Genomic DNA, 26100 nt, shown 5'->3' with positions numbered 1-26100 from the left:
ACTAGCGATTGGATGACGAGCTGTCTGTCTAAGGTGGCACCCTAGGATCTCCTCCAAGGCTAACGTCACGTCCCATAGAACCACCTGCCCTGGGCTCAGCCGGCGCCATTATTATATCACTCGTGGCCAAGGCGGAAGGCGGGGTTGGTTTGCTATCTCTTCCTGTAAAACCTGGAAGGGGGAAGGAGTGGCTAACAGCCAAGCAGCCCCAGGGTGGGAGGAGGCAGGCCTCTCGGGACTGCCCCCTTAAAGGTACAGCCAGACACCAACAGCTTTTCAGTTTAATTATAGCTCTGGAACCCCAGGAATTTCTGAGTGATTTTATGGTATATGTGTCATATGCATACACCATCAGGAATCTGGATTGAATTCAGCCTGGGGAAAAAAAACAAAAAACAAAAAACGGAACCCAACCTTCTTTTACTTCATGGTTGTAAGCAAATCTCTAAGTTGTGGGACAATCACTTACTGTCTGTAATTTACTGTATCAATCAACCCAAAACAAAAGGAATGGGAAAGCATCAGTAGAAAGATACCATTGCTCAGTACCAAGAATGAGAGTATTGGGAGTGGAAGAGGTTGCATTTAGGTTATCAGTGTTCATTAGTTCAGAGATGTCAGGACAGATGAATCTTCATTTGAAAATCTTTGGGGCCCAAAGCAGAGATGACATAGAGCAAAACTGCCTACATCAGGGAATGACTGTCTCTGTGTCTCATGGCTCTGGCTTCTCCATGATTTTCTTTGTTATGCCCTGAACACAGATGAATGGGGAGGGGGCTACTTTTTCCCTGCGCATGGTTACACTGTTAGTGTGTGTGTGTGTGTGTGTGTGTGTGTGTGTGTGTGTGTGTGTGTCTGTGTATGTGTGTGTGTTTAGTGATGTATGTGGGTGTGTGTGTTTGGTGATGTATGTGGGTGTGTGTCTCTGTGTTCTGCATATAGGTTTATAGGCCTCTAAGATAGGACTCTAGGATATGCCTATAGGATAGGACTACAATATAGGACTAGGATAGGACTCTAGCCTAGGATTAAACTACAGGACTCTAGGAGAGGACTCTAGGACAGGTCTCTAGGATAGGACTAAGGTAGGACTCTAAGATAGGACTGGGATAGGGCTCTAGGACTGGACCAGGATGGGAATCCAGGGAAGGAGTAGAAAAGGAATCTAGTGTAGGACTAGGATAGGGCTCTAAGATAGGACTCTTGTTTCTTTCTTCTTAAAACTTAGGGAAGTTTAAATTTATTATATTTCTAAAGAGAAATAAAACATTAATCTCAACACCCCCCATATTTATTCCTTTCAGAATTCAATGACTCTGTTGAGCATTCTTTCTTGGTAGTTGTTTGTACAACTTTAAATTATTTTCACAAATTCAGAAAGAATCTGTTCTCCTTCTACCAGAACATCATTGGGAACATTTTTATATTACCAACCTTTTGCATTCTCATATCTGAGAATGATGTACACTGAGCCCAATATGACCAGGATCTAGGTTGAATTTGTGGATCAATGGTCATGAAGTCCCCTTGAAAACACCCATTCCTGGTAGCTGGGTTACAGAGCTCTGCCTCATGAGTAAGTAATGAGGATCACTAAGTGGCAGTCTCCAGAATTTTAGGAGATACTTAGAAATTTGGTTATTTGTTTATTGAATCAAGGTCTTGCTGTGCATCCTTAGTTACATGTGCACCATCATGCCTGTTCTAATCTTAGGATATTTTGAAGACCTCTAGAAAAGAAGAATTCACCTAAATTTATAGGTACAAATTGATTCAACGGCAACTTCCTAGACTTATGGGGCTTTTAGAAGTCCAGACTGGAAAAAAATAAAAATAAAAAGAAGTCCAGACTGAGGTTCCTTATAAAAGTTCAGGTAAAGTAAACTTAAAAGTGCAATGTTATGCAAATGCCTGGACCAAAATTAGTGGGGCTAAATTTATTTTGTAAGCAAAAGTAATCTTATTCTGTCTTTGATAAAAATAAGAGCAAGCATAGACAGAAAGTATATGCCCAATGGAAAGCTATTGGACAGATTCTAGTCCTATTTGTTGCCTGTGAGCTGATTTTGAGTCTGTAAACCAGATTGCAATCTTACACAGTTTGTCCATGGCTCATGTGTTCTATTACTGAAAATGAAAATTGTCCTTTCTCCTGAAAACCCTGGAAGATGAAATGGGACAATATACCCTTAAGGGATGTATCCCAATGGTCTGGGCTTGTCAGAAAGATCCACATAGAACCCTATCTTTTTGTTCTGCTACAGAAAACAGCCATGACTACCATATTCATCCTACCATCTAAGACAAACAGAAATCACCATGTAGGTACTTTGATCTTTAAAGAATGGAGTTATAGTGTGTTCCTACCAGAATAGATTTTACTTTTCTTTTCACAAAAGTGTCCTTCATGAAATACTGGATCACTTGAACCACAGAAAGGCCAAACTTCAACAAATACATTGGCCACCACTGCCTACTGAAGTTCAGCCACAACTTGACCTTTCCCAAGACAGACTGTCTCCATGGGATGGCGAGCAGCCAGGCACTTGGTTCCTTGTCTGTACACCTCTAGGGAAGAGTCCCAGGATAAAAGTGACAAGACCCAGAATGTATCTCCAAGAGCATTTCCTTGACTCTATTATCTAGCTGAGAGCAGAGCTTCCCAAAGTCATAAAATCTCAAGTCATAAAATCTCCACTGGCAATTTTGCAACTGGGAAAGATGGACCCCTACTACCACATAAGAAGTTGACACAGAGAGAAGAAATCACCTCATGGGACTTTCTCACAAACTGTCATCTCTCCCATGCATTCTTTTACAAAAGTCCCTTTATCTCCCCTAAACATCACTTGCCTGCCTATAAATAACCATTTTATCAACCTATCATCACAGTATAAAGCCTTACCTTCAGTTTTCTTGGAATATATTGTTCTATAAACTTCTATATACATATGTGAACATAAATCTTAATAGTTTTATTTTATTATCTTTAGGTAGTTGTACAGGGGTTAAGCATGTTAGAGTACAATACATCTTGATCAATGTCACCCTTTCCAAGATTCTTTCCCATCTCTCCCAATACAATGCAGCCCCTAAGTTTGCTGAGTTCCTCTTTTCATGTATATAATGACAGCATTCTTCCACCCATTCTCTCTTTTTGCTCATCTACCACCTTCCCCTTGACTTACCTCTTCTCTCGACACCTCAAATTGCAGCTTCCTGGTAGTTATTCTGTTAAAATTTTGAACAGAAGGGCCTGGGAATATGGCCTAGTGGCAAGAGTGCTTGCCTTGTATACATAAAGCCCTGGGTTTGATTCCCCAGCACCACATATATAGAAAACGGCCAGAAGTGGCTCTGTGGCTCAAGTGGCAAAAAGGAAGACAGGGATAGTACTCAGGCCCTGAGTTCAAGCCCCAGGACTGGCAAAAAAAAGAAAGACTCTAAGATAGTTCTCTAGGGTAGGAGTAGCATAGGTCTACGGTAGAAATATACGCTAGCATTCTAAATAGTTTTCTAGGGTTGAACTCCATGTTAGGACCCTATGAAAAGAATAGGATAGTTCTTAGATAGAACTCTATGATAGGACTAGAATAGGCCTTTGTAGGACCAGGATAGAACTAGTATAGGACTATACTGTAGTACAAGGATCAGAATAGGGTAGGAATTAAGAATAGGATCCAGTATAGGACTCTAGGATAGGACTCTATGACAGCACAAGAATAGGACTCTAGGATAGGACTCTAGGCTAGGATTGTAGGCTAGGGATCTCGGAGAGGTATCTAGGATATTACTCTAGAATATTACTGTAGGATAGGACTAGGATAGTACTAGGACAGGCATCTAGGAAAGGACTCTAGGATAAGACTCAAGGATAGGATTCTAGGATTAGATGCTAGGCTAGGACTCTAGGATAGGACTAGGGTAGATCTAGGATAGGACTAGGATAGAACTAGGATATGACTATATTATAGGACTAGAGTCATACTGGATAGGACTCTATAATAGGACTCTAGATAAGGACTCTAGGATAGGACTAGGATAGTATTAGGATAAGACGAGGAGAGGACTAAAGGAGGACCAGATAGGACTAGGGTAGGACTCTAGGAGAGGATTAGAATCGGAATTCTACTTGAGGGCACTAGAGTAAGACTAGGTTAGGACACTAGGGTAGGAATAGAATAGGAGTAGGATAGGATTCTAGGATATGTCTAGCATAGAACAAAGATAGGAATCTAGGATAGGACTCTAGGATAGGATTCTAGGCTAGGATCCTAGGATAGGACTCTAGAATATTATGCTAGGATAGGACTCTAGATAAAATTAGGATAGGATTATAGATAATGACTCTATGATAGTACTCTGGCATATGACTAAGATAGGACTATAGGATAGGACTATAGAAAAGCACTCTAGGATAGGACTAGGTAGGACTAGGACAGGATTACGCTATGTCTATAGGATAGGACTGTGGGATAGCACTGGGATAGGGCTAAAGTTTAGCACTATAGGATAGGATTCTAGGAGGAGTCTAGATAAGACTCTAGGACAGAACTCTAGAATAAGACTAGGATAGGATTATAGAACAGGACTCTAGGATAGAACTCTAGGATAGGACTCTAGGAAAGGTCTAGAATAGGACTCTTGGATAGGACTAAGATGAGACTAGGATAGGAATCTAGGTTAGGACTCTATGGTAGGACTTTAGATAAGACTCTAGGACAGAACTCTAGAATAAGACTAGGACAAGTTTCTAGGACAAAACTGTAGGATAGGACTCTAGGAATGGACTCTAGTAAAGGTCTAGGATAGGACTCTTGGATAGGACTCGAGGAGAGGACTCTAGGTTAAGACTCTACGGTGGAACCCTAGGTTAGTACTCTAGGATAGGACTATACAGTAGGACTCTAGGATAGCACTATAGGATAGGAATATAGGATATGTCTCTAGGATATGAATCTAGGATAGGATAAGGATAGAACTTAGGAAAGAACTCTAGGATAGGACTATAGGATAGGACTGTAGGATTGTCCTGTAAGATAGGGCTATATGATAAGTCTATGGTAGGTCTTTAGGATAGGATTCTAGGATAGGACTATGGGACAGGACTCTAGGTTAGAACTCTAGGATAGGACTCTAGAGAAGACTCTAGGACAGAACTCTAGAATAGGACTAGGATAAGATTCCAGGACAGGACTCTAGGGTAGAAATCTAGGATAGGACTCTAGGAATGGGCTGTACTAAAGGTCTAGGATAGGACTATAGAATAGGAATCAAGGAGAGGACTCTAGATTAAGACTCTAGGATGGATATGGATAGAAGGTTAGTACTCTAGGATAGAACTATACAATAGGATTCTAGGACAGGATTAGGATAGGACTGTAGGATAGCCCTATAGGATAGGAATATAGGATAAATCTCTAGGATAGGAACCTAGGCTAGGACTATAGAATGGACTAGGATGGAAGTGTAAGATAGGACTCGAAGATAGGACTCTAGGATAGGACGCTAGGGTAGGACTATATGATATGACTGTAGAATAGGACTCTAGGATATGACTCTGTGTGCCTGTCTGCTCATGTTCATATGGTCCTGACACTTAAGAACAGATTAGTTTCTCTATATGTTATTGTGCAAATCCCCAAGTCCTTGGGCAGTCTCTGACTATCTACAATTTGCTGTACAAGTGAGCCCATCAATTTAATTTAAAATGAAAGAAAGGAAAAGAGGAAGCAGAAAGATATCACTTCTCAGCACCATAGAATCAGAGTATTGTTCATACTTAGAACCCTAGCTACTCAGGAAATATGAGATTTGAGGATCACATTTCAAAGCAAGCTTGGGCAGGAGAGGCCTTGACACTCTCATCTTTGCTGAATCTCTAAGAAACCAGAAGTGGGACTATGGCTCAGAAGGAGAGTGTTGGCTTTAAGCAAGAAATCTGAGGGACAGCACCCAGGACCTGAGTTCAAGCTTTACAGCTGGAAAAACAGAAGGTAACATAATGAACAAGGAAAAATTCATAACCAACATCAAACATACATTAAACAAATTCTGGAGAAAAACTAGGGAAAAATTGAAAACAAATTGCCAAAAGGCATCACTTAAAAGCAAGAGAACACTTTCTGTTTCTCCAACATATTTTTGTGACCAATTTTAATAGCCAAAGACAGTTCAGATTTGATCAAAAGTGAAGTGATTATTCAGGCCAAACTTCATTTGTTTTTGTATAAGGAATGTCTACTTCCTGCTCACCCATGCACACCAATAAGAGGAGACAGAGAGAGAGAGAGAGAGAGAGAGAGAGAGAGAGAGAGAGAGAGAGAGAGAGAGAGAGTCTGAGCTCAAGAAGTTTCCTGAAGTCTGGTGGATGCTACAAATTTGGACTAGGTTCTCTTTTTTGTTTGTTTTTGTTTTTGTTATTTGCAGGGTCAGGGCAGTGGGACATCTGTGGAAATTCTGAAGGGATTAAGGTAAAAGAGCAGAAAGTATTTTTGTGCACTGCATTTTACAGTTCAGACAGCACAGCCATGTGGGTCAAGCCTCTAATCCTATTGTTTTGTATTGGAAGCACAGTTCTAATGAATCCAGAGAGTAACACATTGTATAGGAGTGGGTTTGGCTGAGAAATCTTATAAGAAGCTGCTCTCTGATTTTGATATGTAATAATTAGTGTGTGGTTGGTGTATAAAGACCAGAGTTCATAGAAGAGCAGCAGATTCTTAGAGCCTGCATCCATGCTTGGGATTCCAAGAGCCCTGTACACCTGCTTCACATCTTATCCATCAAGATGCGCATCAGGACCTCACCATCACTCCAGCATCTCGCCATGCAGAGTCTTCTGAGCAACCAGGCCCTGGCCATCTCTGCCCTGGACAATCTGCTGGAGGTCCTGTTCCCTGCACTATAGGACTATATGATAGGACTAGGATGGGAGTGTAAGATAGGACTTGAGGACAGGACTCTAGGATAGGACGGTTTGATAGGATACTAGGATAGGACTCTTGGCTAGGACTATAGGATATGACCCTAGAATAAGACTCTAAGATATGTATGAGGGACAAGGTAACAAACAGTACAAGAAATGTATCCAATGCCCAATGTATGAAACTGTAACCTCTCTGTACATCAGTTTTATAATAAAAACTTTAAAAAAAAGACTATAAGATATGACTCTAGGATACTACCATAGGATAGCACTATAGGATAGGAATGTAGGATAGGACTCTAGGATATGACTAGGCTAGGACTATGAGATAGGAATCTCGGGATTGTAGGATAAGACTAGGATAGCCTAGGATAATACTACAAGATAGGACATGATAGGACTGAGGAATAAAACTCTATGATAGGACTCAAGGATAGGACTTTATGACTGGACTAGTATAAGAATGTAAAATAAGACACTAGGACTGTAGAATAAGACTCTTGGGTACAACTCTAGGTATGACTAGGATAAGTCCAGTATAGGAATCATCGATAGGGTTCTAGGAGAAGATTCTAGGATTAGACTCCAAGTCAGGACTCTAGGATAGGGCAATATTATAGGACTAGGATCGGACTAGGATAGGACTCTAGAATAGGACTCTAGTGTAGGATTCTACCATAGGAATCTAGGATAAGACCCTATGGCAGGACTAGGATAGGACTCCAGGTTAGGACTCTAGGTTAGGATTCTAGAATAGGAGTGTAGGATAGGACTGTAGGATAGGACTCTAGAATATGACTTGGATAGGACTCTAGGATAGGATTGGGATAGGCCTCTAGGAATGGACCAGGATAGCACACTATGGTAGGACTAGGAGAGGACACAAGGGTAGGACTAGGATAGGACTAAAAGAGGACTAGGGTAGGACTCTAAGCTAGTGCTAGGATAGGGGTCTAGGATAAGGCTCTAGGGTAAGGCTCTAATATAAGACTAGGCAGACAAGGATAAGACTCTAGCATATGACTCTAGGATAGTAATCTAGGCTAGGAATCTAGGAAAGGATTCAAGGATATTACTCTTGGATGGGCTTTAGGATAGGAATCTAGGATAGGACTCTATGAAAGGACTAGGATAGGACTCTAGAATCTGACTGTAGGATAGGATTCTAGGATAAGACTAGGATAGGTCTACGATAGGAATCTATGATAGGACTCTAAGATAGGATTCTAAGATTGGACTCCAACTTAGGACTTGATGGTAGGACTAGGATAGAACTAGGATAGGACTATACTATCAGGCTAGGATCAGACTAGGATAGGACTCAAGAATAGAATTCTAGTATAGAATTCTACAAGAGGAATCTAGGAAAGGAATCTATTATAGGACTAGAATAGGACCCTCAAATAGGACTCTAGGTTAGGACTCTAGGATAGGACTAGGAGAGGACTATAGGAGATGACTCTAAGATAAAACTAGGGTAGAACTAGGATGGGACTAGAGAATAGGACTGTAGGATAGGACTATGTCATATGACTCTAGGATAGAACCCTAGGGTAGGACTCTAGAATAGTACTCTAGGATAAGACTAAAGGAAAAGAGCAAAGGACTGTAAGATATGACTCTAGGATAGGAATCTATCATAGGACTTCAGGAGGATTAGACTATAGGTTAGGACTATGGTAGTAATCCAGGAGAGGCCCCTAGGATAGGACTCTAGTATAGGACTAGGATTGCAGTAGTATAGGAGTTTAGGATAGGTCTGTAGGATAAGTCTAAATAATAGGACTAGGATAAGACTCTAGGATAGGACAAGAATAGGACCATAGGGCAAGACTCTAGGATAAGATACTAAGATAGCACTCTAGGAGAAGACTCTAGGATAGGACTAATTTAGGACTTTACAATAGGACTGCAGGATAGGACTTTAGCATTGGACTAGGATAGGACTCTAGGATAAGACTAGGATAGGACCCCAGGATAGAACTAGGATGAGACTCTACGATGGGATCAGGATAGAACACTAGGATAGGACTAGGATAAGATGCAAGGATAGGACTAAGATAGGACTAGAATTGGACTAGGATAGGACTCTTGGGTAGGAAGCTGGGATAGGACTCTAGGATATTACTCTAGGGTAGGACACTAGGATAGGAATCTAGGATAGGAGTCTAGGATAGGTGTATAGCATAGGACTGTAAGATAGGACTCTGGGATGGGACTAGTATAGGAATCCAGGATAGGACCCTAGGATAGGACTAAAGGATAAGGCTCTTGGATAGGACTCTAAGATAGTACTTGGAATCTTCAGGAAGTAAGTCTCTGTGCCACTGCCCTGTTCTGTGTTATATGTTTTTCTGAAACCTGGGACTGGTCCAATAACCTGGAACTTCCCCAATAAATTCATCTTTTTACTTGAGACTGTCTCTGAGTGGTGGACTCTTGGAGGGATGGGGGATTCCACCCCACCCCAATGCCATTACAATAACCAGGCCTCCCTGAAGCCACTCAAGCTGACACATGAAATTAATGAGATAATCAAATGATCAGCCACTCTTGTTTGCTTGAGATCAATGAATCTCCCAGACTGTGGAACTTCTAGAGCTAAAACCAGGAAAGATCTAAGCAGACCACAGGAGCAGGCCACACTACTCCTATTCTCTCATTCTCTCTTTCTCACCCTCTCTTCCTCTCTGTTTCTCTCTCTGTCTCTGTCTCTGTCTCTGTCTCTCTCTCTCTCTCTCTCTCTCTCTCTCTCACACACACACACACCATTTTCAATCTCTCTGCTTTAGAGAAAATCAATATTTTTCTTTAGGAATTACATGCATTGTGGCTTGAATTTGAGTGACATTTGTGTGAAAAACATATCTCTAAATAGTAGTCTTCACCAGACACTATATTGGAAATAAACTATACAACTTGGGAGTGAAGTCAGGGGAGGAAAAACTGGGAGAGATTGAAAGAAGGGGTGACATTGTTCAAAAGGAAATGTACTCATTACCTGACTTATGTAACTGTAACCCCTCTATATACCACCTTTACAATAAAAATTTAAAAATCTAAAGAGACTAAAATAGTAGGCTTATGCTCAGTAAGGTGAGATGATTATAGGATGAGAATGTATCAGAAAGAGGCTTTGTCCACGCCAGTTAGAGTTTATAAACTATAAATTCATTGGGAAAAATAGTTGAGGAACAGTATGCATTGTTTCAATTGTTTATCTTTTTTTTTTTTTACCACCAATATGCTTGCTCTAAAGGACTGCAAAGTTCAATGTAACGTCCACTGAAAGAGGCATCTTGGCATAGGCAAAGACTGATTCCAGCCGGTAAAGACTTCAGTGAGTGTGGAGAGTAGTTTGGAAATGAATAGTTGTTAAAAACAAACAAACAGGGGCTGGGGATATAGCCTAGTGGCAAGAGTGCCTGCCTTGGATACACGAGGCCCTAGGTTCTATTCCCCAGCACCACATATACAGAAAACGGCCAGAAGCGGCGCTGTGGCTCAAGTGGCAGAGTGCTAGCCTTGAGTGGGAAGAAGCCAGGGACAGTGCTCAGGCCCTGAGTCCAAGGTCCAGGACTGGCCAAAAAAAAACAAAAAAACAAACAAACAAACAAACAAACAAACAATGTAAGTGTGACAAAAAGAAACAAGTAAGTATACTGCAAAAAATAAAAGAAAAAAGTAAGTGTGAAGGAAGGTAATTTCTTTGTTAGTTAGCTTGCCATTGGTATAACAAAATACTTGAGATCAACAGGTTAAAAAGAGAAAAGGTTAAGGGGGAACACACCTGTGTGTGTGAAGGTAGAGACAGGAGGATTGGAAGCTGAAGGCCAGCCTGGCTACACAAACATACCCTATTCCTTCAAAGAAAAAAGGAAAAAAAAAAATAAGAAAAAGAGTTTCGGTTTATTTTGGCCCACAATTTTGGAGGTTTTGGTTTGTGGTTGGTTAGCCCATTGTTTTGATGAGATAATATTTGTTATGAAAATATATGTAAGAAGAAGATAGCCAGGACACAAAAGATGAAAGAAAAGACTCTGCATCCCCTTGAAGCACACACCTCCAATGATCTCATTTCCTCCCACTAGCACCATGGATTGGATAGCAAGCCTTTCATACATAGGCCTTGGGGGTGGGGAGACTTAGTCAAACTTGCAAAACCAGTATTGTTTGTTTGATTTGGTTTTTGCTGCCAGTCCTGGGGCTTGAACTCAGGGCCTGAGCACTGTCCCTGGTTTCTTTTTGCTCAAGGCTAGCACTCTGCTACTTGCCACTTCTGGCTTTTTCTCTCTCTATATATATATATGGTGCTGAGGAATCGAACCCAGAGCTTCATGTCTACTAGGCCATATTCCCAGCCCCCAAAACCAGTTCTGATTGAGTTGCCTGGCCCATTACCATCGCAGGCCAGAGGAGTAGCTGGGTTGCCTTTTTAAGGACATTCTCCATTGAAGAATCTGGGAGGCAAGATTCTAACCAGTTCTGCCCTTGGAGGAAGGAGACTGGGTCATGAACATTTACCTTGTAGCCTCTGAGATGGACACTTCAGAGGGTCTCCGTGGAAATGTGACGTGTGTTTCTCGGAGTGGATGCATGTGTAATAATGAGACATGAAGAGTCCTGTGCTTTCACTACAGCACAGCGGTAATGCAGGGGTTCCTTGTAATGCTTCCTAGGGGGAGTTAACTCAGCCTGGAGCCACCTTAGCATCATCCTGTAGAGAAGGCTGCCTGCCTGGTAGGGGAACCCCAATAAAGAGAGTTTGGGGCGACTGCCAAACATCTAGAGGATTCGATTGAGGGATATTAATGACCAGCCAAAGGAAAAGGCCTTTCATTTAACTATGGTAAACTGAGAAAACTCTGCTGGAGAAAGCGCTATCTTTAATCGACTGTCAAGCGCAGACTGCTCCCCAGACCACAACTATACTAGCCATAAAAGTGAGTACTGTGGGTTTCCCACAATGCCTTGTTCTCCCAGAAGAGTCTTGGAAGCACCAGAGATGCAGACAAAGATGCTGGGAGAGAAGAGGTAATGGTAGGAGGGAGAGGAAAAGCTGGGCATCCACATTTCCTTTTACCATCTAATACCTAAAGTCTAAAGCTTTTCATGACAGGGTAGATGAATATTTCTGTACAGACATTTACATGATTGATTTTGTCCTGGATATTTTATCTACTCAAACATAACTTCTTGGGACAGAGTAATCATCATGAAAATTACAGAAAACTTCTAGGATTGGTTAAACTTATCCAAGAATGCGAAGAAATACACTCTGGCATGCCATGCCAGGCCCTACTGGCTCACACCTATAATCCTAACTACTCAGAAGTCTGAGATCTGAGAATTGTGGTTTGAAGCCAGCCTGGGTAGGAAAGTATGCTAGACTCTTATCTCCAAAAAACCACACAGAAAAAGCTGAAATTGGTGTTGTGGTTCAAGTAGTAGAACATTAGAGTTGAGCGAAAGAAGCTCAGGGACAGCACCCAGACCCTAGTCCAAACCACAGGACTGGGAAAAAAAATGAAAGAAAGAAAATACACTCGTAGATTGAGTTTAAAGGGTGTGTTTGTGTGTGTGTGTGTGTGTGTGTGTGTGTGTGTGAGAGAGAGAGAGAGAGAGAGACAGAGAGAGAGAAAGAGACACAGAGAGAAGTGGAGGATGAGCTCAGTGTTTCATAGCAGCTAGCATTTGCAAAGTTCTGGCACTGTTACATTGCATGTGATAATTCATTTTTTGTTCACAGAAATTTCATGGACAAGGTGTTGTTGCTGCCCACCTTACACATGAGGAGGCTGAAAACCAGTGGGGCTATGCAGTCAGCCAACATCACAGGAGCATTAAGAGAAGTGAGGTGAGGAAGCCAAAGTTTGAGGTTCAGGAGTTCACACCTTACTTCTCTTTACTTCCAAAAGATGCTACAGGCATCACCAGGAGACTCTTTCTCATCAGGAGCCAGCAGGTGGGAACAAGGGCCTGGGAAGCAGCATGTGTCTGAAGGCTGCCAAGTAGCAGCAACCTTGGGAGCCCTGCTGAATGCAGGTGCAGGGCTGGCTGGAATGCTGCAGGTTTTCAGCCACAGAAAACTCAGAGGAGACCTTGGATGCTGGGCAAATACTTCTGACCAAAGGAAAGCCTTCTTGGAGATGTTTTTTTTTTAAATTATCTTTCCAAGTATTATTTTACCTGTCTTTTTTTCCTTTTGCTTTATGTTACTTCTGCCCAAGCTCCTGTTATCTGGGCCTCTTTCTCTTCCCTCAAGGTGCTGATATGAAGTCATTGTTTAATTCTTACCCCCTTTTAACTCCGAGACAATGCCACATCCAAAATAGATGCTTTTCTGATGAAGTGGCCACTCCATACAGAACACTCACTTTTCTATCTCAGAGAGTAGACATCACACACAATCCAGAATGTTCCCCACACTGTTGGGACTGATTATTTATTCTGATACAGTCTTGATGCTCATTGTAAGTTAGACATAATGGAGAATGCACTCATGGAAAAAAGTAAGTACATGTGTTAGGGCAGAGTTAAAAATTTTCCAACCTTGAAAGTCAGAGAAGGCAGTTTCCATGAACTTCTCACCTTCTCACACTTTTTATATTAGTAAAATCAAGGGAAAATTATTTTATTACATCAGGCAAGATTTAATGTAAAAGTAAGGAAGCTGAGCAGAGGTGCGCAGCAGGAAATGGAGAAACTTGGTGTTTTTTTTTTTTGCTCCTTTCTGCTTTGGTGGGGGAATCCCCACTCCCCCTCCCAGGAAAAGGGGGCTAGAGAGAGGAGGAAGCATCCACAGGAAGGGGAGATGGTGGCCTCCAGGCAGGGCCTACCTTCCAGTGGTGGGGGGCGGGTGAGTTTTCAAAGAGTAAAAGTTGCATAGGTTTCATTTAAAAAAAGTTGTTGTTGTTGTTGTTTATTGCTCCTTAGCCGTATGTGGTGGCTCATGCTTGTCATCCTAGCTACTCAAGAGTCTGAGAGCTGGAGGATTGCAGTTCAAGGAAAACCTGAGAAAAAATAAATAAATCAATCAAAATAAAGCACAAGACCTCATTTGATTCAATAAAATCTGGGTGTGGATGTGTTTGCCTGTCATTCCAGCTATGTATGAAGTCTAACTAAGAGGACTGTGCCCAGCCAGACTTGGGGGTGGGGGAAAGCAGGACTCTGTCTCAAAAGGAGGCAGAGCAAAAAGGGGATGGGCAGAGCACTTACAGAGCAAGCATAAGTCCCTGAGTTCAAGGCCCAGTCCTACAGAATTTTTTGCTTTCATAGTTTAATTTTAAATTTTATCACATAGATACATGCATTGCTAGCTATGTATGTATAGTTAAAATATAAGTGTTTAAACTTGATATAAATATATAAACCTTGATCTAAACTGAGGTCAAAGAGTTGGTTGAGCATAGGCTAAAGCAGCAGTGTGTGGCAGATAAATTCCCTGGGGGTCTAGCACAGAGTAGAATCATGGCCTTGTAAGGATTGTCCTCAGGGAGTGTCTTGAAGTTTTCATCCAATCAGCAGTTCCGCTCTGACCTCTCACATTGCTCACTTCACTTGCTACCCATCACCTCATGTGCCTGAGTTGCATGTTAAAGACGATGTATGTCATATGAGATATATATTACGTATGTGATCTGGGTGTATGTGTGTATAGAATGTTTGTATGTATGCTAGACCAGTAGAAATGGCTGGAAAATAGACTCTCCAGGTAAGGAAATTACCATTGAGCCCCTTATGCTTTATGCTTTCTTACTTGTATGTGTTTTTCTTCCTCACCAGCCACCTGTCCATCCTTGTGCTTCCTCCTCCTCATAGCAGGGATTATAGACATGCACCACCATGCCTGCCTTATGTTTGAGATAGAATTTTGCTAACTTTTCTCTGAAGCTGCTATCAAATCTCAACCCTCCAGTCTCTAGTCTTCCCACTTTGCGGAGAACACAGGCATGTAACATTTATTTAATTTTTAGGTAATATGTGGGGTAATTAAACAGAATTATATTATTGTGAAATCTAAGGAATAGTCATTGGACACTTAAACAATGTACTATGATTTTAGTTCTTTTTCTTACAATGTTATTTTATGAAAACATATTTGTTCATTTTTATGTTTATCCTCAGTTCTTTCTACATGCACTGTTAAATCTCTCATGTAGCAGTTTTTTAAATGATCAAATACATCAGAATGTCACTTCTTCATAGCGTGAATTTGAGCAGGTTTGCAGGAACCTATTAGTCCAAACAAAAGAACAAGGAAACAAAAGACTAGTCAGTTTTAGGATTTTCATTCCACTGAATGATGAACTTGTATTTTTCTATTGTTTAATGTATATTTTTCTTGCTTGTGTTGTGTGTGGAGTGTGTGTGTGTGTGTGTGTGTGTGTGTGTGTGTGTGTGTGTATGTATGCATGCACCAATCCTGGGGCTTGAACTCAGGGCCTTGGTGCTGACTCTGAGCTTTTGTGCTCAAGGCTAGTATTCTACCACTTGAGCCACAACTTCCAATCTGGCTTTTTGGTGTTTTCATTGGAGTTATGAGTCTCACAGTCTTTCCTGCCCAGGTTGACTTTGGACCAGGATCCTCAGATCTCAGTCCCTTGAGTAGCAAGGATTATAGGAATGAGCCACAAGCACCCAACTAGATTACTTTTTCTATAATTTTTAGAAATAGAGTAAAAATTTTAGACTTTGATTTTATATACTTAGATTTATTTATTTATTTGTATTTATCTCTTTATTCTATTTGCATGCATGTACCAGGGCTTGAACACAAGGCTTGCTCAGCTGGTGCTCTATACTTTCAGCCCAACTCTTTGCTAGTTTTTTCATACTTTTCAGTCCAGGCTGGCATTGAACCTTGATTCTTCAAGATTTCAGCCTCCTGAGTAGTTAGGTTTACAGGTGCAAGCTGCCAGGACTCATTTTATTGTTTTTGTTTTTCTGGCCAGTCCTGGGGCTTGGACTCAGGGCTTGAGCACTGTCCCTGGCTTCTTTTTTTGCTCAAGGCTAGCACTCTGCCACTTGAGCCACAGTGCCACTTCTGGCCATTTTCTGTATATGTGTTGCTGGAGAATTGAACCCAGGGCTTCATGTATATGAGGCAAGCACTCTTGCCGCTAGGCCATATCCCCAGGCCCCCAGGACTCATTTTAAATAGAGGTTTTCAACAGATATTCTTTCCATGCTTATTTAATAAGACTGTTATTTTCTTATGGCACTGGGATTTGGAGCCAGGGCCTCATGCTTGTCAAGCATGTGCTCTATCACTTGAACCACACACTCAACTTATCAGTTTTGGATCTCCCAATCATGGCAACTTCTTGTGATTCAAATGAACACCAACTATCCAACACTCTGCTAGGCACTGAGTCATGTATTCTTACCCCAGTACCTCACTTTACAAAGGATAAAGAAAAATAAAAGCTGTCGTAAAATCTACTAATCAAGCTATAACAGCAACAATAAACAACAATGCATTTCTAAAAGCTGAACAGCAATATGATTGTTTGCATATACACTGGAGTTCACTTCTATGGATTTGTGGTCCCAAAGGCACTGTTTGTTCTCTTAACTTTGATGTTCTAAATTTGAACATTTCGATGAAGTTCTATAAAATAGGTAGTTTTAAAAAAAATGTATGGGGGGATAACCTTTCTTAAAGCATAACAAATAAAGGTAGTATAACAGGAGAAAGTTGAAATGCATGCCTGTTTATTTCCAGGTTAAAGTAAAGAAACTTTTAACCTCTTGGGGGTAAATATGTGTTCATTACTTAATTAACTTCTGGCTAGCAAGTCTTCAGGAGGATAAAAAAATAGTCTGTGCATTGAATACGTTTGCTGGAAAGTAGAGGGCTGAAACAAAAGCAACATCTAAGTTTTTGCTCTGAAAGCAGAAAATCGAATACAGTAGTAATGACTTCAGCATGCTACTTTTCCCAGAAATGATGAATAAAGAAGAAAAGTTAAGCTCTCCTTTGAGTGGTAGGGTTCCATAAAGAATAAGAACTACATGCTTTGGGAACACCAATTGAGAAGAGAATGTTCAAATGGGAGTGTATAAGGAGGAATGGAAAAACACAAAAATGTTCCATTAAAAAGGTGTTTAAGGAGCTTATTGCCCCTCAGCGTGCATGCATATAAAGTCCATTAGCATTAATGACCGCAGCCTGGGACTCAGAGAATAGAAAGACTTGTGTCTGCATGCTCAAATGAAGTCTAGGAAAAGTCAATTTAAAACACACACACACACACACACACACACACACACACACACACACAGCAGTTTACAGGTCCAATAGACTTACAGGTATCTGCAGAAAAAGAGGCATTTAATTTTAATTAATGGCAGAATATGTGTTGCTCTTTCTAATGACCAAAAAAATCATTAAAATGGCAAAAGCAAAATAACTTGAAATAAGCCCAAGCTTAGTTCTCAAAATCAGGGCTCAAAGTTATTCCTCATACTCCAGATGGTAAACTTGACCTCTTGTGCAAGGTTTATACTTTGCATTCAAATCGGAATATTGACTTATGGAAGGAATTCAAATCCATTGCCCTATTTTCCTAGCTTAGAGACAAACGGACAGACAGACAGACAAATATCTACACATGCATAAACACAACACAACATATATGTATAAACAGACATACAGTCATTGAGTAGACATGAAACCCTAGCGTTTGGTCATTTACAGAAAGAAGCATAACCTATCTATATTTTTTTTCAGTGCCAGAGATCTAACCTATAGCTTTGTGAATTCTAGGCAAGCACTCTGCCACTGAGGTAGATTTTTTTCCCCCTACAAAATACACAATGATGCACAGAGCAGGTATGCAGATGACTAAACTGTTTCTGGAAGAATAATTTGAGATTGCTTTGCTGCAGTTAATACAGAGTTTCAAGAGAGCAATGAAGTTCTTAATCCAAAAGAGATAGTAACATGTAATGGCTTTCTTTATAAAGTTAAAGTTTACAAATAAAAGTTTCAGAGTATTACTTATTTCTCATAAGTCATAAATTACTTGAAAGCAGACACATCATAGTCGTCAACTTCCTTTCCTTCCTTACCTTCCCTCATTCACTAAATAAGTGATCAAAAAAATCAAGCACACAATGACAGGCACTTATGGCTTGCGCCTGTGATCTTAGCTACTCTGGAGGCTGAGATCTGAGGATCAAGGTTTGAAGCCAGCTTTGGCAGAAAAGTCCATGAGACTTATCTCCAATTAAGCAAGGAAGTTGAGCTCTGACTCAAGTGGTAAAGCATCAGCCTTGAATGAAAAAGCCAAGCGAGTGTGAAGCCCTGAGTTCAAGCTCCAATGCCAGCACCAAAAATATACATATACACATATATATGTAAAAAATATGAAAAAATAAGGAGACTTGGGAAAAAAACAACTAACCTAATTTGCTTTCCCTGAAGTGCTTCATGGATGCTGTACTTTTGGGGGAAAAATAAGTTGAATTTACTCTGGAGACAGAGATGCTTTCTAGGGGGATTGAATACCTAAGAATTTATGTGATCTCTTTCCTGCTCAAAGGAACTCCATTTAGGAAGAAGAATGTGAGTGAATTCTCTTTTGGCTAAATTGAATGAGAAGCAGATCTTCCAAGGTCTTGCATTAAGCTATCATTGTTGAGCTTTCATGCTCCTGATAGGGGGGCTCTGCATTTGTTTTTGTTTTTGTTTTTTTTTTGTTTGTTTTTTTTTGGTAAGAGAGTAAGCCTCTCATATTGAGGTCTTATTTTCATGCACTGCATTATATTCCTGTTATTTTGAATGGCGTTCCTCATACCTTCATGCCAATCTCCCCCCCTCCTCCCACTTTTCAAGCCATCCTGTGATTTATACAGGGGAAAATGTGGTATGATTGAACACCAATGTTATTTCTCATCATTTAGATTGACAAGTTCCCAAATGCAATGCTTTTTGAACCCTATATGATCTTTTCCCATTCAGATTGCTATCACACACACACACACACACACACACACACACACACACACACACACACACACACTAAACCACAGACATTTGTCTCTCAGTTACAGGAATGGGGAATCCATAGTCAAATGTTGGCAGATTCAATTTATTGAAGGCCCCCTGCTTCCTTGTTTATTGCTGGCCATCTTATCTCTGTGTCGTCTCAGGTGGAAGGGGAAAGGGAGCCCCTGGAGAATAGAGCTCCACCTCCTGTGTAGCTAGGATTACAGGCATACCCATCTTCACAAGATTTCTTACAAGGGCCTTCATCCCATTGATCTAATGGTCTCCTCAGTCCTCCATTTGCAAATTATCATCACACTGAGGGCTAGGAATTCATCCATAAAATTTTGATTTTTTTTTGCCAGTCCTGGGGCTTGAACTCACATCCTGGGCATGGTCTCTGAGCTTCTTTGTGCCCCAGGCTAGCACTATAGCCACAGTGCCACTTTGGGCTTTTTCTGAGGAGTTTATTGGAGATAAGTCTCACAGACTTTCCTGTCCAGGGAGGCTTTGAACTGAAATCCTCAGATCTCAACATCCTGAGTTAGCTAAGATTACAGGTGTGAGCCACCAGCACCCAGCTTTCATCACAAAAATGTTGAGGGCACCCAAGCATTCAGGCCCCAGTTCTATACAAAGCGAAGCAATAATAAAAGCTGATCCTTGCTGACTACTTAATAAGTATAAGACACTATTCTCAGCATTTGGCATTATTAACTTATTTAATCATCACAACTGTTCTGCCACCCTGAGGAAAAAGCCCATTCTGCTGAGCGGCAGAATCAAAGTTCAGTTCACGGACAGTGTACTCCAACTTCAATGTCCATGGGGCATTTGACTGTCCAACCATTTAGCTGATGAACTCAGGTATGTTTCCAAGCTTTGTGGATGTGCCTGTAGATTTGTTTACCTTTGATCAGCCCTTAGCAGAAAGAGACCATTCTCCTCACTTTGGTAGCCTCCTTCACCACTTCTGAAAAGATTTCAAAGCCAGTGGTGGTTGTGTGACCCTATCATCCTAGCTCTGTGGGAGGCGTACGTAGGAGGATCGTACTCTGAGGCCAGTCCTCAGCCAAAAGCATAAGATACTATCTGAAAACTAACAAAGGCAAAAAAAGCGCTGGTGGTGTGGTTCAAGTGAGAGATGGTGTAGATATTTTTAATTTTTAGTCACTGTGCTTCAGGCTCATTAGAATGATATTTTAGAAATTCATGACTCTTACTCAGACCCTGTCCTGTTGAAACTGTAGCTCACCCATCAATTTCTTTTTTTGCATAGGTACTGGGGTTTGAACTCAGTGCTTGTGCATGGTTCTTTAGCTTTATTGTGCAAGGCTGATACTATACCACATGAACCACAGCTCCACGTCAGGCTTTTTGGTGCTTAATTGGAGATAAGAGCCTTATGGACTTTCCTGCCTGGGCTGGCTTCAGCCTTTGATCCTCAAATCTCCTCCTCCTGTATAGCTAGGATTGTAGGCGTGAGCCACTGGTGCCCAGTTGCACTGTTATATTAAACTATATATTTTCAGACTAGCCAGCTAGAAGGAACACTTTTTGATAGGCCATCCTCTAATTTGAAGAGAATCCCCTGACAAAGAACACAACAGAGTTCAGTTTGTCTATGTCTGACAAGCTATTGTGATATCTCTATGAGAGAGAGCTAATTTTAAACCACAGTCATGGAATATCATTGCCTAGCTCCTCTTTCCAAGGACCTGGCCTCAGAAGGCTTTCCCTTTTTGGAATTCATCAGTTAACTGAAACTTGAAGGACTTTTGTAGTACCGGGATCAGACTCCCCATTTCTTAAAGCTGAGCTGGGTTCTACTTTATCTGTACCTCAGGCCTGGCCTAGTAATCTTCTAATAAAGAATGAGGAGATGAACCAGGTACTTGTGGCTCACACCTGTAATTCCAGCTACTCAGGAGGCTGAGATCTGAAGATTGTTGTTCAAAGCCAACCTGGACAGGAATGTCTATAGACGTTCTTATCTCCAATTAACTACCCCAAAAAAGCCAGAAATGAAGATATGGCACAAGTGGAAGAGCACCAGCCTTGAGCAATAGAGTTCAGGGACAGCACCCAAGCTCTGAGTTCAAGCCCTAGGACCATAGACAGATAGATAGACAGATAGGTAGAAAGACAGAAAGACAGACAGATAGATATAGAATAATTAAAACCAGTATGGTGGTATATGCCTGTGATCTTAGCTACTCTGGATGTTTGATGTAAAGATCGCAGTTCATACTCAGCTCAGGCAGGAAAGTTTGTGAGAATTGTATCTCCAATGAACCAGAAAAAAATGCTACAAGTAGAGCTATGGTTCAAGTGGGAGAGTGCCAGCCTGGACCAGAAAATGCTAAGGGACAGGGCTCAGGCTCTGAGTTCAAGTCCCCAAACTGATACCCCCTGAAAGAAGAAGAAAGAGGAGAGAAGAAGAGAAGGAGAAGGAGAGAAGAATAGACAATTACATAAACGACAGAGAAGTGAAAGGGGAGGGGTAGAGGAAGGGAGAAAGAAGGAGGAAGAGGGGGAGGATGATCAAATGATTAGGTGTTCCCTAAGCGTTAGAGGGACCGTAGCCACTGGCAGCAAAAATACTGGGTGGGATTTTCCTGGGCTGTCCTACACAGTAAAATTCCAGGGACAGGATAAATACATTGAGCTTGAATCCAATGGCTACCTGAAGGATCGTAGACTTAAGTGGTGGCAAGGCTTCTGGTTGAGGTTTTCTATCCCAAAACATGGGGCTCACAGTGTGTCACAGGTGTGTGGATATGAAAGTCAAAAACTAGCTCTCTGATTCCAAGAAGAAGGACTAGAAGCTGGACTCAGGTAGCTTTTTCATCATGGTGGGAAAATGAAGTATGCTGGGCATAGAAGAGAACTGGCTGGAAATAGGGTGAGTGGAAGAAATGGGGGCTTCTCCAAGAATGCAGTCTGTGCTCAGCCTGGCCCGATGCCTACTCTGTTGGCCGTGAAGATATTTGCCAGATCTTCTGAGTTTTTAGAAGCTGGAAATCCAGTTGTATTTTTTTTTCTGGATGGGAAATTTCCTATTTTTAAAACACAGTGTGGGCCAAACCAAACACATTTGTGGGTTGAATTCAGTGTGCCGCCTGGCATTTGGAGACTTCTGATTTATAGTGCTCACAAAACATGACGTTTCTGTTCCAATTTGGAGTCTTGAGGTTTTGTGACTTCCAGGCTCAGACCATTTTTCTGCATGCTGTCTTCTCCCTTCACTCCTTCATTATTTATACATGTCAGCATTGTCCCTACATTTAGTGGCACAATTTTTTGGCATCATTAGCATTTTTGCATGACTTATTACAGTGCTTTAACTAACACAATACTACTTTAGACTTTTTAAAAATTAATTCATTTTTCCTGATGTTTTAACTTAAATTTTTTTTTAAATTAAGTAGTTGTACTTAAGGGGCTTCGATTCCAGAAGGCAGCTTAGGAGTACAATGCATCCTAATTGATGTCATCTCTTTTTTCACCCCCATCTTTCCCCAAACCTCATCCCATCCCTACCCTCAAGTTATATAGTTCAATTTTAACATAATGTACTGATGCACTCTGTGTGTGTGTGTGTGTGTGTGTGTGTGTGTGTGTGTGTGTGTGTTTTGAGGTTTGAACTCAGTGTCTGAGTGCTCTCTCTGGCTTGTTGGCTCTCTCCACTTGGGCCACAGCTCCACTTCCAGTCGGTTGATTGGAAATAAGAGTCTGACAGACTGTCCTGCCTGGGCTGGATTTGAACTGTGATCCTCAGATCTCAGCCTCCTGAGTAGCTAGGATTACAGACATGAGTCAACAGCACTTGGCTTATGCGCTTTTAAAACAAGTCAAAGAAATCAAAGGAATCATTCTCTGAAGCTTCATTTGCCAAAACTCAAACATCTCAAAGCCATTTTGGGATTCCCACTTCCAGTAATAGTTGATTATAATCCACCCCAACTTTCTTGTAAAACAAACTAAAATATCTGAGGAAAATATAGCAAACATCTTATTAATAGCCCCAAGGATCTAGCAAGACAATGAAGATTTTCCTGGAGAGAAAAGAATTAATGGAGGAACATATGAGCTGGTGCCTCTCATCCTGGGCTGTGGGGGGCTTGTCACCAATAGGAAGGAAGAGGTATCTGCAGTCAGGAAGTTCATATGTCATCATCCTGGGACAAGTCAGTGAAATGATTCTTAACCCATGCTTCCTATTAGGCTACCCAGAGGATCTGACCAGCAGCCTGAGGTTATTCAGCATCCCAATTTGACCTTCCCAGTGCCCCTGTCCCTTTCCCTTGGTGATTGCTTCTTATATTTGCCTAGAGTCCACTGGGCCAAAACCTACTCAGTTCCCCCACTGTGCTCCTCCTTACCCTAGCAATGTTCAGGGCCTCAGGAAGTGTGAATCCTTACCAAAGATGCCAAAACCTATTCCCCAGGCCTCCAAAGGCACCTGCCCTGGGTCCACCCTCCAAGGTGCATCTCTTACCTTTGCTTTGTGCATCCCTAGGTCCTAGAGTGAGGGGGGGGAGGTAGGAACAGGGAATGGTGTGTGTGTGTGTGTGTGTGTGTGTGTATGCACACGTGTGTGAAAATGGCCTGGAGATTGGGTATCTACAACACACAGCATGGTGCTTGATCTTAAGACCTTAAAACAGATTATCAAAAACTAACAAACATATCAGTCATTTTAAGAATGTTGTGACACTAGGGTAATGTAAGGCTTTCTAGATTGGACTTGTTACTATGACAACAAGAGAGTAACCTGGTTATGATGACAAAAACTCTATCTAAATTCCAGTCTTGCACAAGTTGGATTCCCATATCAGGTGCCAGCTATGTAATCGATGGACATCAAGTGGGTGGACTTGAGGATTTAGGTCATGAGGTAGTTGTAATATATAGCTTTCCTGGATCATAGTCTAAACTCACCACCAGAATCATCCCAGTGCCTCTCTCCAATGCTAACTAACTTCTAGACGTTTACTTCATCGCATTTCACATCCAGACATTAGTGACAGGGTCTGAAAACATGGGCCATGTAAACAATGAGCCAATATTCTACTAATTATGGCAAGTAACTAAGGCAGTCCTCCCAAGCTCCTTGAGATGCCAACATGCTCCAGGAAAAACCATACACTGCTCACAAAAAAGCACTTCTGTCTTTAATAATAATTGTCTTTGAGATGTTGGGATGCCATACCAAATGCAATTTATTGGGAGAACTGAGTAAAATTTGTTTCAAAAAGTTTCTTCTTCAAAGACAATAAACTCTCTATAGTTGCATATTATGTCCTACTTCAGCTTGTCTAAATGTTCTTACTCTATTGGATACTTGGTATAAATGGAAAATATTTAATAAATTATTTTTTTAAAAGCAAGTAGAAACCAGGCTCTAGTGGCTCATGCCTATAATCTTAGCTACTGAGGAGGCTGAGATATAAGGATCACAGTTTGGAGCCAGCCTGTGCAGGAGTGTTTGTGAGACCTTTATCTTCAATTAATTACAGAAAATGCCACAAGTAGTTCTGTGGCTCAAGTGGTAGAAAGCTAGCTATGAGCAAAAGGAACTCAGGCACAGCCCTTAGGTCCAGAGTTCAAATCCCAAGACCAGCCAAATAAATAAATGAATGAATAAAAAGGAAGTCAAAATTGTACATCATAATTAAGAACAATGAATATATAATCCAATGTAATAGAATGTAGTTAGTATGTCAGAAAACCATCTCCTCTCTCCAGTTTTGAAATAGTCTCATCATTCGAGAGAAATGTACCATTTAGTAAATTGCCCCCAATTCTCCCTTTCCCAATGTCCTGACCAGTACCAGTGCATCCCTTGTGTCTGTAGCTTTGATTCTTCTGGATGTCTTATATGAAAGTGTTGTGCAGTATACAACCTCTTTAAGTCTGGCTTCTTTCATTTTGCACAATATTTTTGAGTTCCCTACAGGTGGTAGCATTTATTAGTACTTTTTATATCTGAGAATATACATCTTATGTAGCTTTTTCAATTTGCTTCACTAAACATTCCTGCACAAATGTCCGTGTAGACATGGGTTTCTATTCCTCTGAAGCATGTATCTAGGAGTGGAATTGCTGGTCATATGATAATTCTAAATTCAACTTCTTGAGGAACTGCTAAAATAGAACCAAGTATTGTATTGTATATTATAGGTATAACTACATATATATATATACACTATATTGTATATTTTATTTCAAGGAGCTATAATTCATATAATAAACCTTATGACCTTAAAAATATATTATCAATTAGTTTTTTGTCTATTAACAAAGTTGTGTAACTTTCACTGCAGTCCACTTTGAAATATTTTCACCACCCTTAAAGAAGCATTACACACTTGAGCACTCAACCTTTCCTCCTAGTCATCATCTCCAAACCTAGATTTTCCTACTTTCTTTCTACCTACAGTTGTTTATTTATGGTGTTGCATATAAATGAAATCATAGAATATGTGGTATTTTCTGGTTGGCTCCCTTCCACATTAAAACAGGAATGTAACGTTTCCAAGGTTTATCCAGATAATGGTATAAATATATATATATATATATATATATATATATATATAATATACACATATATATTTCATTTCTTTGCTGCATATATAATATTCCATTACAGTGATATATTATATCTTATTATTTGTTCAGTTGATAGCCATTTGAGGTATTTTCAGTTACTGTTAATTATGTACCTGGTTGCTCTAAACAGCATGTAGGTTTTGTGTACATAATATGTTCCAAGGGGCTGGGAATATGGCCTAGTGGTAAAGGGCTTGTCTCATAACATGTTCCTTTTCTTGGGCATATGGCTAGGAGTAGAATTAGTTGAGAATTAGGATGACTGTTACTTGAGTAGTGCTTGCCTATACCTAAGTAGTATTATTTGAGTACTAGGAGGTTTGGGAGGTAATTAAGTAAGATTGGCAAAGTGCTTGTGCTTGGATTTGTATCTTTGCAAAAGACACCCCAGAGCGATCCTCTGCTGCCTCAGCCACATGAGTTTTGATAAGAAGCTGCCATCGTAATTTGATAGAACAGCTTGACACTCAAAGGCACTAATACTTGCTTTATGCATCTTTTTGTTTATAGTAACCTCAATGGGTGTACCAAATAGTATTTTATTATCATTTTGTGT

This window comes from Perognathus longimembris, chromosome 12, assembly GCF_023159225.1.
Source record: "Perognathus longimembris pacificus isolate PPM17 chromosome 12, ASM2315922v1, whole genome shotgun sequence".
NCBI classification, from domain to species: domain Eukaryota; kingdom Metazoa; phylum Chordata; class Mammalia; order Rodentia; family Heteromyidae; genus Perognathus; species Perognathus longimembris.
This window is presented reverse-complemented; position numbering follows the sequence as displayed.